The sequence below is a fragment of the Lontra canadensis genome, unplaced genomic scaffold (genome assembly GCF_010015895.1).
Source record: "Lontra canadensis isolate GAN:19392208 unplaced genomic scaffold, GSC_riverotter_1.0 scaffold42, whole genome shotgun sequence".
NCBI classification, from domain to species: domain Eukaryota; kingdom Metazoa; phylum Chordata; class Mammalia; order Carnivora; family Mustelidae; genus Lontra; species Lontra canadensis.
Window position 1 is genome coordinate 13,868,986 of NW_022631036.1, and position 15,625 is coordinate 13,884,610.

At 35.3% G+C, this 15,625-nt stretch overlaps 1 protein-coding gene across 1 annotated transcript in view; it reads right to left on the reverse strand.

Moving 5' to 3' along the window:
• Nucleotides 1-15,625, reverse strand: part of MIPOL1 (mirror-image polydactyly 1) — a 311,611-nt gene that overhangs the window by 153,628 nt on the left and 142,358 nt on the right. The gene's annotated exons all lie outside the window — the stretch shown is intronic.

Here is a 15,625-nt window from a genome sequence, read left to right on the forward strand (position 1 = left end):
CCAAATGAAAGAAATAGATAATACTGAATTTGATCAAAATTAAAAGCTTTTGTTCTTTAAAGAACACCATCAAAAAAAGTGAAAAGACAACCCACAGAATGGGAAAACTATTTGCAAATCATACATCTAACAAGGGGCTTCTATCCAAAATATATAAAGGAAATCTTCTAACTCAACAATGAAAAGACAATAACCCAATTCAAAAATGGGCAAAAGACCTGATAGATGTATCTCTAAAAATGTACAAATGGCCAATAGATATATGAAAAGATGGTCAACATCATTACTCATTAGGGAAATGCAAATTAAAACCACAATGAGATACCACCTCACACCCACTAGGATGGCTAAAACAGAAAAGACAAGACAATGTTGGTGAGTACATAGAAAATTTATACAAGATTGGTAAGTATGTAAAATGGTGCAGCCACTTAAAGAATGGTTTGGAAAAACTTCAAAATGCTAAACACAGAGTTACCATATGAGACCTAGCAATTCCACTCTTACATACGTAACTAAGAAAAATGAAAACATATGTCCAAATAAAAAATTGTACACAAATGTTCATAACAACATTATTCATAATAGCCCCAAAGTAGAAACAACTAAATGTCCATGAGCTAATGAACTGATTAGAGTATACGGTATACAACGAATATCATGTATCAATAGAAAGCAATGAAGTAATGACACATGCTATGACATGCACAGACCTTGAAAATATTATGCCAAGTGAAGAAGCCAGTCACAAATGATCATATATTGCATGATTTCATCTACGATAGACTGATCTAAAGAGATAGAAAGCAGATTAGTGGTTGTATAGTACTAGGAGAAGGATGTTGGAAGAATGGGGAAATGACAGTTAATGTGTGTGAGATGTTATTGGCTTATTTGAAAATTTTCTAAAATCAGTTTGCAATGATGGAAGAACAACTCTGTGAACATACTAAAATAGAACACTTTAAAGTGAATTTTATGGCTTATGAAATATGTATCCATAAAGTTGTAAAATACTAAAAAACAAAACAAAACTCAGGGACAAAGGACCAAGAAAAAGCAAACAAAAATCAAGAAAAAAATGAGGAAAACTTATAAACAGACAAATACATAGACTTATTTATATTCACACACACACACATTCACTGGACATATAAAAAAAAATTCAAACTCATTCTTAACAAAACTCTGACAAAACAAACAAAGCAAGAAGCTCCAGGTTAATTTCATTTATTCTTCAAGTGAGATTTCAGATTCTTCTGGAGAGATTTCAGATCTGTCTGGGGCTACCAATTATTACTAAATATAATATTGGTTAAGTTAGTTAAATGATATTCCTCAGTTTCTTCACCTATAAAATTAGTAATAGTCATAACACCTATCTCAGAGGATCACTTTGAGGTTTAAGTACTTTAACATATGTATAGTATTAGTAACAGTGCCTGGCACTAAGTGAATGCTACAGGAGGGCAGACGATTGTAAATACAATTTTTAAAATTCTCAAAAAAACAATGACAAATCAAATCCAATAATTTATTCAAGGAATTGTTCAATACCAAACTCAATAAAATTTATTATATCCACTAATACAAACTAAAAACTTCTAGAAAGAAACTAGTTGAATATGACAAAACAGTATTTATCAAAATCCAAGTAGAGGTAATGCTCATGACTATGATGCAGAAAGCTACAACAACTGTCATTCTATGTAAACTATAAGAAATGCTGTATAATGCTCGGAGTCATAAAGTTTCTAGAGCTCATTAGAGAGCCAAGTTCACAAGGTAAACCGACAGTCTTAATTTCAATGAGGGACAAAACTCTTAAGGAGAAATAGGATGCGGACTAACTTACCTTGGGCGGAACCTGGGAAGAATGGCCAGCTATCACAGACAGCTCTCAGAAATCCCTGACAAAAGGGGTTTGGACTTACCAGTAGGCTCTTGCCCACATTGCTCCACTAGGTATACATGGAAAATATCAAGGCCAGGGTAGGAAATCAAAGATAGCTTCCCTCAGTGTTGCACACATGCAAGGTACATAGGAGCACAGACTGGTTACTGCTATGGAAGGAGCAAATTCCTTCCCATCCCACTCCACATCCTAACTCCACCTACGCCTTTCCAAGGATAGAGCAAAAGCCATCTATAGCTGAAAGAGCAGCCTACAGGATACAGGAAAAAAACACAGCTTGGGAACGGTAGAAGAAAGAACTCCTATTTCTGGGTTAGTGGCTGGAAATAGACCTGCCTCCAGGATTTTACACCAATACCACCAATAGCTTCTAAAACGTGGTATAGGGCAGGAAGGTCTCTTCTACACAATATCGCCCAGAGATACAAGTCACAGTTCAGCTGCCATGGAAAAGAATTCTGAGAAAGCCCCATTCCAAATCCCAAGCATAAAGGGACTATCTAAAGTTGAAGCAGAGGACTCTGAGTCCTCCAACATCAGACTATAAATGGAATTTTACTGCTGGACCAAAGGAAAAAGGGTAGAGTGAGATGCCCTCTGAGGTGTAAGCACATAGGTTCAACAGAAAATTAAGGGTGGAACATAAACGCTGAGAAAAATCCTCCAGCATCTGGGCTTCCATCTTGAACACCAGGCAACAGCAACCTGTTACTAGAGCAATTTGAAACCTATGATGCACTAACAGTAACAAAGCAACAACAAACACAAATCTAGCTCAAATTTCTGAGTAGATGAACTCAATGCTCATTCTACTGGCCTGAGAGAAAAACCACTATTCTACCGATAATGCCTAGCATTCAATAAAAAATCATGAGGCACAGGAAAGCAAAAGCAAAGCAAAACAAAACAAAAATGTAAAGCAACAAAGGAATCACAAAACCAGACTCAGAGATGACCCACATTTTGTAACTATCAAACTGAGACTATGAAGGAAAAGGGAAAATCCCAGTGCAAATGTCAAACTAATTTAGCATGATATAGAATCCATTCCCACTAAACTCAGGTAAAAGACAAGGATATCCACTATTGTAATTCCTGGTCAAGATTAATTTGGCAGGTCTGGGAACCATGAAAGGGAAAGGGGAATATTATTAAAGTTTTCTTTATATATTTTAGCATTTATTTCACTGGCTATGGCGAGCATGTATAACTTTTCAAGTAACTTCTATTTTTGCAATAATTCAAGACCCACAAGAACTTTCAGAGTACAGAGTTGCTGCATAGCCTTCATCTAACTTCCTTCAGTGATATCATATATGTACCATACTATATTGTCAAAACCAGGAAACTGACATTGATATAATACTATTAACTCAGATATATTACCTTATATGGCTTTCACCTGTTTTTGTATCTTCCCTCCCAGCTTACCTTCCTGTTATATAATTCTATGACATTTTAATATCATAAAATTTGACTACAGAGCTGTTACAATACTACACAGAAACTCCCCATTAGACTTTAATAGTCATACTAAAGCTCTTCCATCGAACTCCAAGAAATCACCCATCTGTTCTCCATCATAATGATTTTGTCAGTTTAGGATTGTTATATAATTGGGATCATACTGATATAACCCTTTGATATTGGCTCTTCTCATTCAACATAATGAGAACCATCAAAGGTGTTGTAGGTATCAGTAAGTTGTTCCTTCATGGGGCGCCTGGGTGGCTCAGTGGGTTAAAGCCTCTGCCTTCAGCTCGGGTCATGATGCCAGGGTCCTGGGATCGAGCCCAGCATCAGGCTCTCTGCTCGTCAGGGAGCCTGCTTCCCTCTCCCTCTGCCTGCCTCTCTGCCTACTTGTGATCTCTATCTCTGTCAAATAAATAAATAAAATCTTTAAAAAAAAAATAAGTTGTTCCTTCTTATTGATGAGTCACAGTTGATTTGTGTGGATGCTGATCCACTGACCAACTAAAGGATATTTAGCTTCTTTCTAGTTTTGGTCAATTATAAATAAAGCTGCTATGAACATTTCTGTACATCATTTTTGTGAATATAAATTTCATTTCTCTAGAGTAAGACCCAGGAGTGAAACAGCTGGGTTATATGTTAAACATATTTCTTCTTTAAAAAAAATTTTTTTTATTTATTTATTGGCGAGAGAGAAAGAGCACATGAGAGTGCACAAAAGTGGAGGGGAGGGACAAAAGGAAAGGGAGAAGCAGACTCCCCACTAAGCAGGGAGCCTGGCAAGAGACTCGATCCCAGGACCTTGGATCATGACATAAGCTGAGGACAGATGCTTAACTGACTGAGCCATCCACACAACCCTGTTAAATACATTTCTGTAAGAAACTCGTAAACTGTTTCCCAAGGTAGCTGTATCATTTTACATTTCTACCAGTAGTGTATGAAAGATTCAGTTTCTGTACATCTCATCAACATTTGGTATTATGAGTGTTTTTTTATTTAGCCATTCTAATAGGTATGACATGGTATCTCACTGTGGTTTTAATGGATGTATAAATTTTAGAAGAGAAATTCAATTTTTAGAAGTTTTAAAAACAATAAAAATTTTTAAAAACCAATACAATTAAAGCACAAGCTTTTTGGTCAAATATTATGCTTTGGTAACCCTGAAAGTGAGTCTAGGGATATGAATTTAAATGTTCATCCTGTTTTTCAAGTACTCTGCTTCTAGAAATCTGTTTTGAAGAAATACCGTACAGTCTTTAAACATTTAATTCCTATGTATCCTTTCCCAGAAAACTATTAGAAAGTATTCTCCATCAGAATGAAAGAGCATGACAAGCAGGAGAAAAATGAGATACAGGAAGCAGGTAATCCAGCATAGAAGAAACTAAAGGAAGCCACAGAATTACATTGAAGGTAGGTTCCAAGACCAGTAATGTCTTATAGGACAATCAGTTCAGATCGTCCAAAAAAAAAAAAAAAAAAAAAAGAAAAAAGAAAAAAAGTAATAACTTTAGGTCACCTGAAACATTGAATGTATTAACAAGATATTTATATCTAGTAGAGAATGTGTGGGTGTAATAGTGATACATAACATACAAAGAAATCCAGACTACAATTCTGAGGAAGACAAAATATTGAAAAAGAAAAGAATTGTGAAGGGTATGAAGGATGAAATATTTTATCCTACTTGGAGGCTAACAAATTCGTCTGCCAGTTTCACGTATGCTGGCAGAAGGCAAGAATTCCGCATCCCAAAGAACTTTACTTAGACAATACTTAAGCTTCATGTTTGTATTGGTGGTCTTTGCTTCCCAATTCCCATGGGGGCAATGTGGAAGGGAACAGTTGGATACTGCACACACAGTGGGACTGCATTACAGCTGAAGAAATCCAAACTCAGGGAAGCCAAAGTTTTTATAATAAACTGCAAGCAAACTTACATAACCTCTGCTTCAGAGGGAGACTTTGTTTTTATTATATTGGACAGTAAACAAATCTGCCTCTGCTACAGAGGGAGACACTATATCTTCCAAGACTGTTTGCTAAGCAAATATCCTCCAGAACATATTTTAGAACTGCACCTCTGCTCACAAAACATGAAGAAACACAAAAAGCCCATGGGAGAACTGTCATTTAGACAGTTCTAAACTGTAATTTAGAAGATCACAACCAGAATTAGGTTTCAAAAAAAAAAAGTTAAACATAATTTAAAATGTCTGAATACAAATATGTCAATAGAGTATGTATTATTTCCTTACATTTTATTTTGCTTCAGTTTGATACCTGTATGTTTGCGTATTATCTGGGTCATGACATCAAATATAATTCTTGCTGAGATGTCTGAAGAATACTATATGGTCAGTTATGAATATTATAATGTAAATCCTAGGCACTAATCTAACAGAAAGTTAAACCTTCATCTGCACAGGGGGGAGTTAATTAATAATAATAATAAATGAAAAATAACTATAAGCTTTCCACTTAGAAATAACAGTACAGATACAGAATAAGTAGCTGAAAGAGTTGAAAGTGATTTTTTTTCCTGTGGAACAGAAATCAGGAAAGTAATGAAAGACTGCCTTATTTTTTATTAGAAGACTTATAGAATCATTTGGCATTTTTTTAAAGGGTGGTGGGGCAGGGAAAAGGGCAGAGAGAGGAGAGAATCTTAAACAGGCTCCATACCCGACGCAGGGCTGGATCTCATGAGTCTGAGATCATGACCTGAACTGAAATTAAGAGTCAGATGCTTAATTGACTGAGCCACCCAGGTACCTCTAGAATCATCTGGCTTTTAAAACTATCTGCTTTACTGAGGCACCTGGGTGGCTCAGTTGGTTAAATGTATGCCTTCAGCTCAGGTCATGATCCCAGGGTCCTATGGTCGGGCTCCCTGATCAGCAAGAAGCCTGCTTCTCCCTCTTCCTCTGCCCCTCCACCTGCTTGTGGTCACTCTCTCTCTCTCTGTCAAATAAATAAAATCTTAAAAAAAAAAAATAACAAAACTATTCACTTTACTGAAAATAAAAATTTGAAAAATAAATTGTTCGCTAAATATGATTAAATATGAAAATACACAAAACATTTAAAATATATGAAAATATTTTTCACAGTGACGTTCTGAAGAATGCAAAGCACAAGCAACCTAAATATTCAATATTAAGGGAAGAGTTAAAATTCTGATGCATCTGTGCACTGCAAATTATGTAGTACATTAAGGTGAGATTTATAGAGTGAGCGTACTGGAAAATGCGTATGAAGTGGTAAGTAGGGGAAGCCAGATACTAAGTTGCACGTGTGGTATTCATTCACTTAAGAGATATTCATTCAGTGGCTACTATGTGTACTTGTAGGGGATCCAATCAGAGGAGGTTTTCAGCTGCTATGCATGGGAACAGCCATGCAAATTGTTGACAGTTGGCATCTTATATGGTTGATCAGTATCTCTGATTTACACTCAAATATTTTTTACATCATCAATAGATACAGAGGTGTACAATGTAAACAAAAATCCTTGATCATGGAACAGTCATTTCTATTGAGAAAATGCCAAATAAATGTAATAAGTAAAATGTTTACTTTCTTGGAAGGTAAGTACTCTGGAGTAAAAGCAGGGAAGGGGACAAAGAAAATGCTTGTGAAGACCTCACTGAAAGGAGGCATTTGAATGGACTTGAAAGAGTTAAAAAGTAAGCCATGTGAACATTTGGGGTGGGGTGGGAGCGAGCAATGCGTAGGAATGGGAACAGCAAGTACAAAGGCCTTCAGATGCAAGCATGCCTGGTATATCTGTGGGACAGGAAGAGAGTAGTGTGACTAAAGTGCAGGGTGGTGCCAAGGAGGAGGGCCAAATCAAGAGGTCTTGTAGGTTTATCCTGAGTGAAATGGCAGGCCACTTAAAGGTTCTTAGCAGGGGAGCAATGTAATCTACTTTATATTTTAATAGGCTGGTCCTCGAGGCTGTGTTCAGAATAGAGGAGGTAAGGATAGAAATAAGAAATCACTAGTAGGCTTTGCAATAATCCAGACAAGAGATGATGGAGGCCTGAAAGACAGGAGTAGCAGTCCTGGGAAGTGACTGATTCTTGATATGTACCAAAAGGAGAGATAAGAGAATTTGTTTACTGAAGGAATAGGGGTGGTGTGTGAGAGAGAGAAATCAAGGCTAACTCCAGGATCTTGGCCTAAGCCACCGTTAAGGTGGAGATGCTCTTTTCAGATAGAACCTACAGAATGAGCAGGTTTTTAGGGTAAGATCATGAGTTTGGTTTTGGGCATATTAAACTGTGGTGTTTCCATACATCCAAGCTGTGATAGGCAGCCTTTAACATGGCATCTAACAATCCTCGCCTCCTGGTGTCCATGTCCTCGTGGAGTTCCTCTCCTTGCGCATGAGGTGGATTAATGACTCATTTTTAAAAAATGACTTTTTATTTTGAAATAACTATAAACTCAAAGGAAGTTAAAGAAAAAAAGACATATGCACAGATCCCGTGCACCCTGTATCTGACCTCCTCTGACGGTTATTATCTTGCATAATAAGAGTATAATACTTACACCAGGAAACTCACACTGCAGTACAGCCCATGCAGCTTATTTAGACTTCACCAGCCTCACATGCACCTGTGTGTGTGTGTGCGTGTGTGTAATTCTATGCAATTTTATCACATGCAGATGTAACCACCACCACAAGCAAAGACACAGAACTGTTCCAACACTACAGGATCCATTGTGCCACCCTCCCTTTGTAGTCACAATGCTTTGTCCTGATATAGTTTTTTTTTTTTTAATTTTATTTGTTTTTATTTGACAGACAGAGATCACAAGTAGGCAGAGAGAGAAGAGGAAGCAGGCTCTCTGCTGAGCAGAGAGCCCGATATGGGGCTCAATCCCAGGACTCTGGGATCATGACCCGAGCTGAAGGCAGAGGCTTTAACCCACTGAGCCACCCAGGCGCCCCATGTCCTGGTATAATTTTTAATGATATTTCTTTTATTCTAAAAGATGTCTTCAGTTAAAGATAAATTATATTGGTCATCCTACCTAAGACCATACTAGCTAAAAATGGACTGCTCTTTCCTTAATGCAGACACTATGTGGGCCTGAATTCATCATTCCATAGATATAGATATATAGAGAGAGCTATATAAACGTATACATATATACAACACTAAAATTTATAAAATCGCATTTTCTAATTTAAATGACTCTGAATGTTACTTAACCTCCTTGTTTTAAAGATGTAAATTAATTTGAAAAGATCATACAATTGGTTCATGGTACAGCAAAGACAAAAAAACAGGTGTCTGACATCTACACAAATGTTCTTTCTATTACCACACCATTTGGAATGATGTGTCCTACTTTATAGATTGTCCATACATCTTCTCAATTATACAATATATTTGCTCTCATTATCTTAAAAATGTAGAGATCAATGCTCAGATTTTCGCTATGCTATATAGCTAGTAAATGGGGAAATTCGGGATATTAAATTCAGGATCTATGACTGCAGTTTCCACTAGAAAATAATCTAAAATTGTACCTCACAGACAGTTGAAAGCTAGTATCACCTGGGCATATCAAAGATAGTCCATTAGCATGGCCAATACAGGCACACGACTAATAACTCATCACAGTATTTGATTTCACTGTAAGAAATTATATTATTATTTACTATCAAATGTAATTAATAGTGCTTGTTATTTACTCAGTCCTTAAAAGAGCTTATCCTGCAGTGAACTCTAAATAGCAAAGAAAAAAAAAGGCATAAACAAAAATCTCTCCTATCGATATTTTTAAGCCAATAGTGAAAGACTAGAATTCCTGACACTGGATTATTCAATTCATGAATGAAGAAACTTTAGCAAAAGACAGAAACCTTTCTAGAGAGTTTTAATTGGGCCCAGTTAGTGACTATGAAGGTATTATTCCGGAATAATTTCATATTCTCTATGTCTTGAATTTAGTAAATACTTAATAAATATGTTGACTTCAACTATGATACATTAAAACTAATTTCCAATTTCAAAAACTTATTAATTATGTAATGAGTTCAACAATGTGCTAAATTCCAAGAGAAAAGCAACCTGAAAAGGCTGTAATCCCTATGCTCAAGAAGTTTTTGATTTATTTATTTATTTATTTATTTATTTTGAGAGACAGGGTGAGAGTGAGAGTGAGAGAGAGAGAGCATGAGCGGGGAGGGAGGGAGAGGGAGAAGCAGACTCACCTGCTGAGCAAGGAGCTTGATCCCAGGACCCTGGAATCCTGACCTGAGCTGAAAGGCAGATGCTTAACAGACTGAGCCACCCAGGTACCCTGAAGTGTTTGATTTAGAGATGGCACATAAGCAGTCAACTGATACTAGAGACAGAATTAAATAAAAGTCATAAAAGAAGACTAGAGGAAATTAAAGAACCTGACACATTTAGGAAGTAGTGGGAAGATGGTTAGGGTTTATTAAGACTATAAAGAGAGAAATAGTTAAAAAAACAAAAAGTAAAGTAAAGCAAAGAAAACAGAAGTAAAAAAACAGGCTAAAATTATAGGGTGGAGTCTTAAATTCTTAAGTCTTTTATTAGGAGGTTTGGATTATACTCTGCACATAACAGAAAGCAACTGAAGTTTTTTTGTTTTTTTTTTTTTTAATCTGACCATTATTTCACTCTTGCTCTTGACAATTTCTCTCTGCATATTTAAGGAATTATTCCTATTGTTGCTTTCAGGGTATTTAAGAAATTATTCCATTATTACTATTAAGAAGTTAGTGAGTCTAAATGCCATTCCTTTGTTAAATATGTCTTTTCTAATGATTGTTCTTAAGAGCTTTAACTTCAATGTTCTGCAGTTTCTCCTAATTTGTCATAGCTGGAATTCATCTGGTATCCCTAGATCTAAGGCTTTTGTCATTTGACAATTCTGGAAGATGCTCAGTCATGATTTCTCTGTATATTGTCTTTTCCCTGTTCCCGATATCATCTACTCTAGAATTCTAAACCATTTATTTTAGATCTTTTCACTCTATCATTTGTGTCCTTTAACATCTATTTTATAAGTCTCATTTCTTCATCTTTCTGGCTTCCATTTCCATAGTTGGTTCAGATCCATCTTCCAGTTCACTAATAGTTTCTTACATTGAATGTAATCTGCTGTTAAACCTATCTGTTGTTCAATTTTAATTATTTTATTAATTTCTGCAAATTCAATCTCATTAGTTTTCCCAAATTCACTTGATCATTTTTGGTCATTTTCCTTGCTGCTATTTTCAAGGATCTATTTTTAAAGATATTACTTAAATAGTTGCATTATATTCTGTGACAATAATTAAAAAACTTGAACTATTTGTGGTTGAAGTCTATGATTCTGCTGCCTATGTTTTCACTAACTTTCACTAGAAGTCCTTTTTCCTTCTGTGTGTTTTTTGATAACTCTGGGTCTTTGAAATTTTATCTATAAGAAATATTAGAGGGTAAATGGAAGGTAATTTGCTTTGGTTTGTTGTCTGTGGGCCCCTCCAGGGTAGGACTACTTTAATTAAATCCTCAGCTTTTAGAACTACACAAATATCAAGAATTCAGGTAACCTGTGTGGTTCTAAACCTGCCTGCCTGAAAGCTGGCCAAGGAAGATGAATTCTCAGCGATTTCATTCCCTTCACAGTCAAGAAAGTCAAAGTCCTTTGTTACCTTATTTTGTAGGAATGGCTTGACTCTTGTTCATCTGAACACTAATGGTGTGGCCATTAAGGTACCAGCTTCAAGAAAGGCTATCCTATTACACTCTCTGGCTTATACAGGCTCCAGGCTCTATCTCTCTTTGTCTTGCCCTTGAAACCATTAAAATGGAAAATTCACCAAGGTTTGGCAAATGCTCTCAGGGTGAAAAAAACTTCAGGTAATCACTTACTTCTCATGTTCCCCTCCCCCCACCCCACCCCCATGTCTACTTTGTTTTAGGCCTTTGTAAATTCCTTATCTTCCTGCCTTCTCTATAATGTTGTTGTAAAATATACTTAAATTGTAAATTTTAGCCATCCTTTTTCATTTTTTTTTTTATCAGAAGGATCATTCAGGATATCTCTATTTTCTCATACTGTTGAAAATGCAAGACAGTGAAAGTTTTTGAGTAGCAAAGTATCACTTGTGTTTTAGAATGATAGCAAATGAAAGTGACAACTGGTTAAAGAGGTAAGAAACTGAGGACAGAGAGTCTAGGAGGGAAGAGATATACTTCAGAAACATTATGTGTTTGGTTCTAGACGTCTGCAATAAAGCGAATATTGCAATAGAGCAACTCAAGTGAATTTTTTTTAATCTCCCAGTGCATATAAAAGTTATGTTTAACTATACTATAGTCTATTAAGTGTGCAATAGCATTACGTCTAAAAAGACAAAATGTACATACATACCTTAATTAAAAAATACCTTATTGTTAAAAAATGATAACCATTATCTGAGCTTTCAGTGAGTTGTAATCACTGATCACAGATCACCATAACAAATATAACACTAATGAAAAAGTGAAATATTGCACAATAGTTACCAAAATGTGACTCAGAGACACAAAGTGAGCAAATGCTGTTGAAAAAATGGCTCTGATAGACTTGCTTGGCATAGGGTTGCCACAAACCTTCAATTTGCAGAAAATGTATTATATGTTAAGTGCAATAAAGTAAAGCACAATAAAATGAGCTATGTCTGTACTATTATCGTCTAGATCATGAACCCGACATAGGGTAAAGGTAAGATAATAAAAATAGGAGGGAAAATAGAAGAGGAATCATTGTTACAGAATTGAAAATACTGGAAGTTCCACTGATTTAGTGACAGAATAAGAATAAGAATAAGAAAGAATAAGAAAATTATGTCAACTGTATTGGTCTACATGTCTAAGGAGCATTATTATTAATTAATTATTAATCTATTATCATTGATTAGTAGATATTAACTGATCAATTTGGAAGTAAATAATGGAAAACTATTAAGAGCAATTTAAAATATAGGGTATGTCTATCACCAGAAAAAGAAATCAGGGCATGGGTGCTTAATGTTCTCCAAGTGGCTCATTGGCTAAGGGGCTCAACTGATGTTAATGGACAGCTTCCCTTGGCATTTTCTTCATGGTTATAAAATGGCTGCTGCACTTCCCGGCAGCAAGGAAGTGTTCAAGGTAATAAGAAGAAAAGGAATGGTGCCTGCTACACCCATCCTATGTGAGGAAAACAAAAACTTTCCAGAGACACTCTAACTTCTCTCTCCCCTGCTGCAGAATTCCTCTTATGCTACATTGGCAAAAAGAAAGGCTGAAAAAGTGTTTAACTTCTCCTGCTTCTGTAGTAAAGACAAACAAAGGAGAATATGATTGGGAATAAATGTTAAGTTATACAGTCAATAGTGTTAGTCTCAGGTCCTTACTTCTTTCCAGGGAGAAAAGGCTTAGGGAGTCAAATTAGATATTTGTTTTCAAACTCATTGAGGTTAAGGAAACATTAAGATATCTAAGTGGAAGGGAAGAAGAGGTAGTCATTAGGATATAAATAATAGGTGATATTGTAGGAATGGATGAAATTGGAACAAACAAGTCCACAATAAAAGAAACTCCAAAAGCTGATGAGAAAGGGCAACAACAAAAACTCACTCATTACTGGAAGGAATGAAAAATGATACAGCTACTTTGGAAGACAGTTTGGTAATTTCTTACAAAATTAAATATATTCTTATCATACAATCCAGCAACTGCAGTCCTGGTATTTATCTAAATGAGCTGAAAAACTATGTCCAAAAAATTCTGCAACTGGATGTTCATAGCAACTTATTCATATCTGCCAAAATCTGGAAGCAACCAAGATATTCTTCAGTAGGAGAGCAGATAAATAAACTGTGTACACCCAGAAAATAGAATACCAAACATTAAAACAGATGAGCTACAAAACCATCAAAAGGTATGGTAAAAGTTTAAATGAATACATACTGTATAATTCCAACTGCATGACATTCTGGAAAAGGCAAAACTATGGAAATGGTAAAAAGATTAATGACTGGCAGGTATTAGGAGGAGAGGAAATAAATAGGTAGAGCAAAGAGGATTTTTAGAGTGAAATTGTTGTGTATGATACTGTAACGGTAGACATGTGTCATGTACATTTGTCAGAATGCATAAAAGAACGTACAGACTAAGAGTGACCCTTAATGTGAACTATGGACTGTGGATTATACTGATACAGATTTGTGAACTGTAACAAATATACCACTCTGGGGTTGGGTGCTGGGGGCATGTTCCCGTGTGAAGGCAGGAGGTCTGTGGGAACTCTGCACTCTGCTCAACTCTGCTCTGAATCTACAACTGCTCTAGTTTTGCTGTTGTTGTTGTTGTTTTTTAAAGAATAATAATGGCCTAATCACATAACTTGGGAATAGGTAGAAAAGGAGGCACCATCTAAAGCTCAGCAAAGAAAAAAATGATGAGGATATAGCAATAAAGAACTATAGGAAAGTTTTCAAAAGGGCAGGGCCAACAAAATGGAAGTGTGTTCTAGTTACATTGACAGGGATACTGAGTAGGAAGGATAATAAGTTTCACAAGTTTAATCATCAGAGGTCACTTAAAATCTAAGAATGAATGGCATTCAGTGGAATTACAGTGGAGAGGCCAAACTGTAGGAAGTTAAAGATGTATGATAAAGAAGATAAATAAATAACACGAAAAAGGAAAAAAGGCAGTATATGTGAAATTTCTTATTAAGTCTGATGTCTGTATATTTATGGTTAATGTAAATTTATTTAAAATCAGTAATGTTCAAAACTGTGTTCTTCAAGAAATCAATTTTTTAACCGAAATAAGTAAAATTTATTTATTTGTTTTTAAGATTTTATTTATTTATTTGACAGACAGTGATCACAAGTAGGCAGAGAGGCAGGCAGAGAGAGAGGAGGAAGCAGGCTCCCCGCTGAGCAGAAAGCCTCGATCCCAGGACCCTGGGATCATGACCCGAGCCGAAGGCAGAGGCTTTTAACTCACTGAGCCACCCAGGCGCCCAAGTAAAATTTATTTTAAATGAGACAATAAGCTCTTTTTTTTTTTTCTTAATGTAACTCTCAAGGTATAGACTACTATCAGTATAAATTTAGCCCTTCATCCCATATGTACCATTGTGTTTTACTTCGTAGGGAAAACTGCAAACATTATAAAAGTAGGGGAAAATGCCATGATAGCAAATTTAGCTAGTATAATTCCATGCTACTTCAAAAATAATGTTTACATGATCACCAAAAATCCAAATTTATGCTCAACCATAAAAATAATTTAGAGTTTCCAGGTAACTAGAATAATAAAAGATTTATTATTTGAACAGCATAATATTAAAAAGTATTTCCTTGTATGATAATCAGGTATTTGTCATAATCAATTGGAAAGTTCTATATAATATATGATCATTAGCTTGGATTTTTCCCAAACATTTCTTTTATGAAATGTTTCCTTTATGAATTTCAGCATTATACAATTAAATAAAGCATTAATTTTTCAGCTCTTATCCTAGTCAAATTTACCTTTTACTGATATCAATAACAGTATTATTCATAATAAAATACTAGAAATATTATTGACTGACTGAAAGCTCCTAGAGACGGTGACTCTTTTTAAAATTTCTTCCTAAAGCTTATTTAGATACTAACTAAATATCGAATGAGTTAACAAGAAAAGATACTTATAAGTGGACTGTAAAAGAGAAGCATACTGCTGAGAAAGGAGATGAAAAGATTCATCAGATAGCTTGGTAATAAACTTACTATTCAGAACTTATAAGGCAACTTGAAAATACCAGTGTGCAATAACAGAAGCACCAAATAAAGAACATTATCTCTGGAAGGTAAGAATAATTTTTTAAAAAAAATGATTGAGAATAAAGCAGATATAAATATATAATAAATTCGAGGTTTCTCATGAGAAAGTATAGTGTTAAATAACTAAAAAATGATTCAAAGCCAGTGTTATACAAGACAGACATTTTTAAAGAGCCAAAATGAATACTAAAGCTTTAAAACGATTAAATTGATGAGTTTTTAAAAATTCTTCCTCCCATCCTTACTCTACAAAAAGCTTAAGTTGGCTAGTGAATGGATGAAGTTATGAAAGATTTAAAGCCAACAGGAAAATCTGACACTTTTGCAGAAAAAGGTGAGATACTAGAAAAGATTTTAAGACAGTATATTTGTCAGGAGTAAAAATTTAG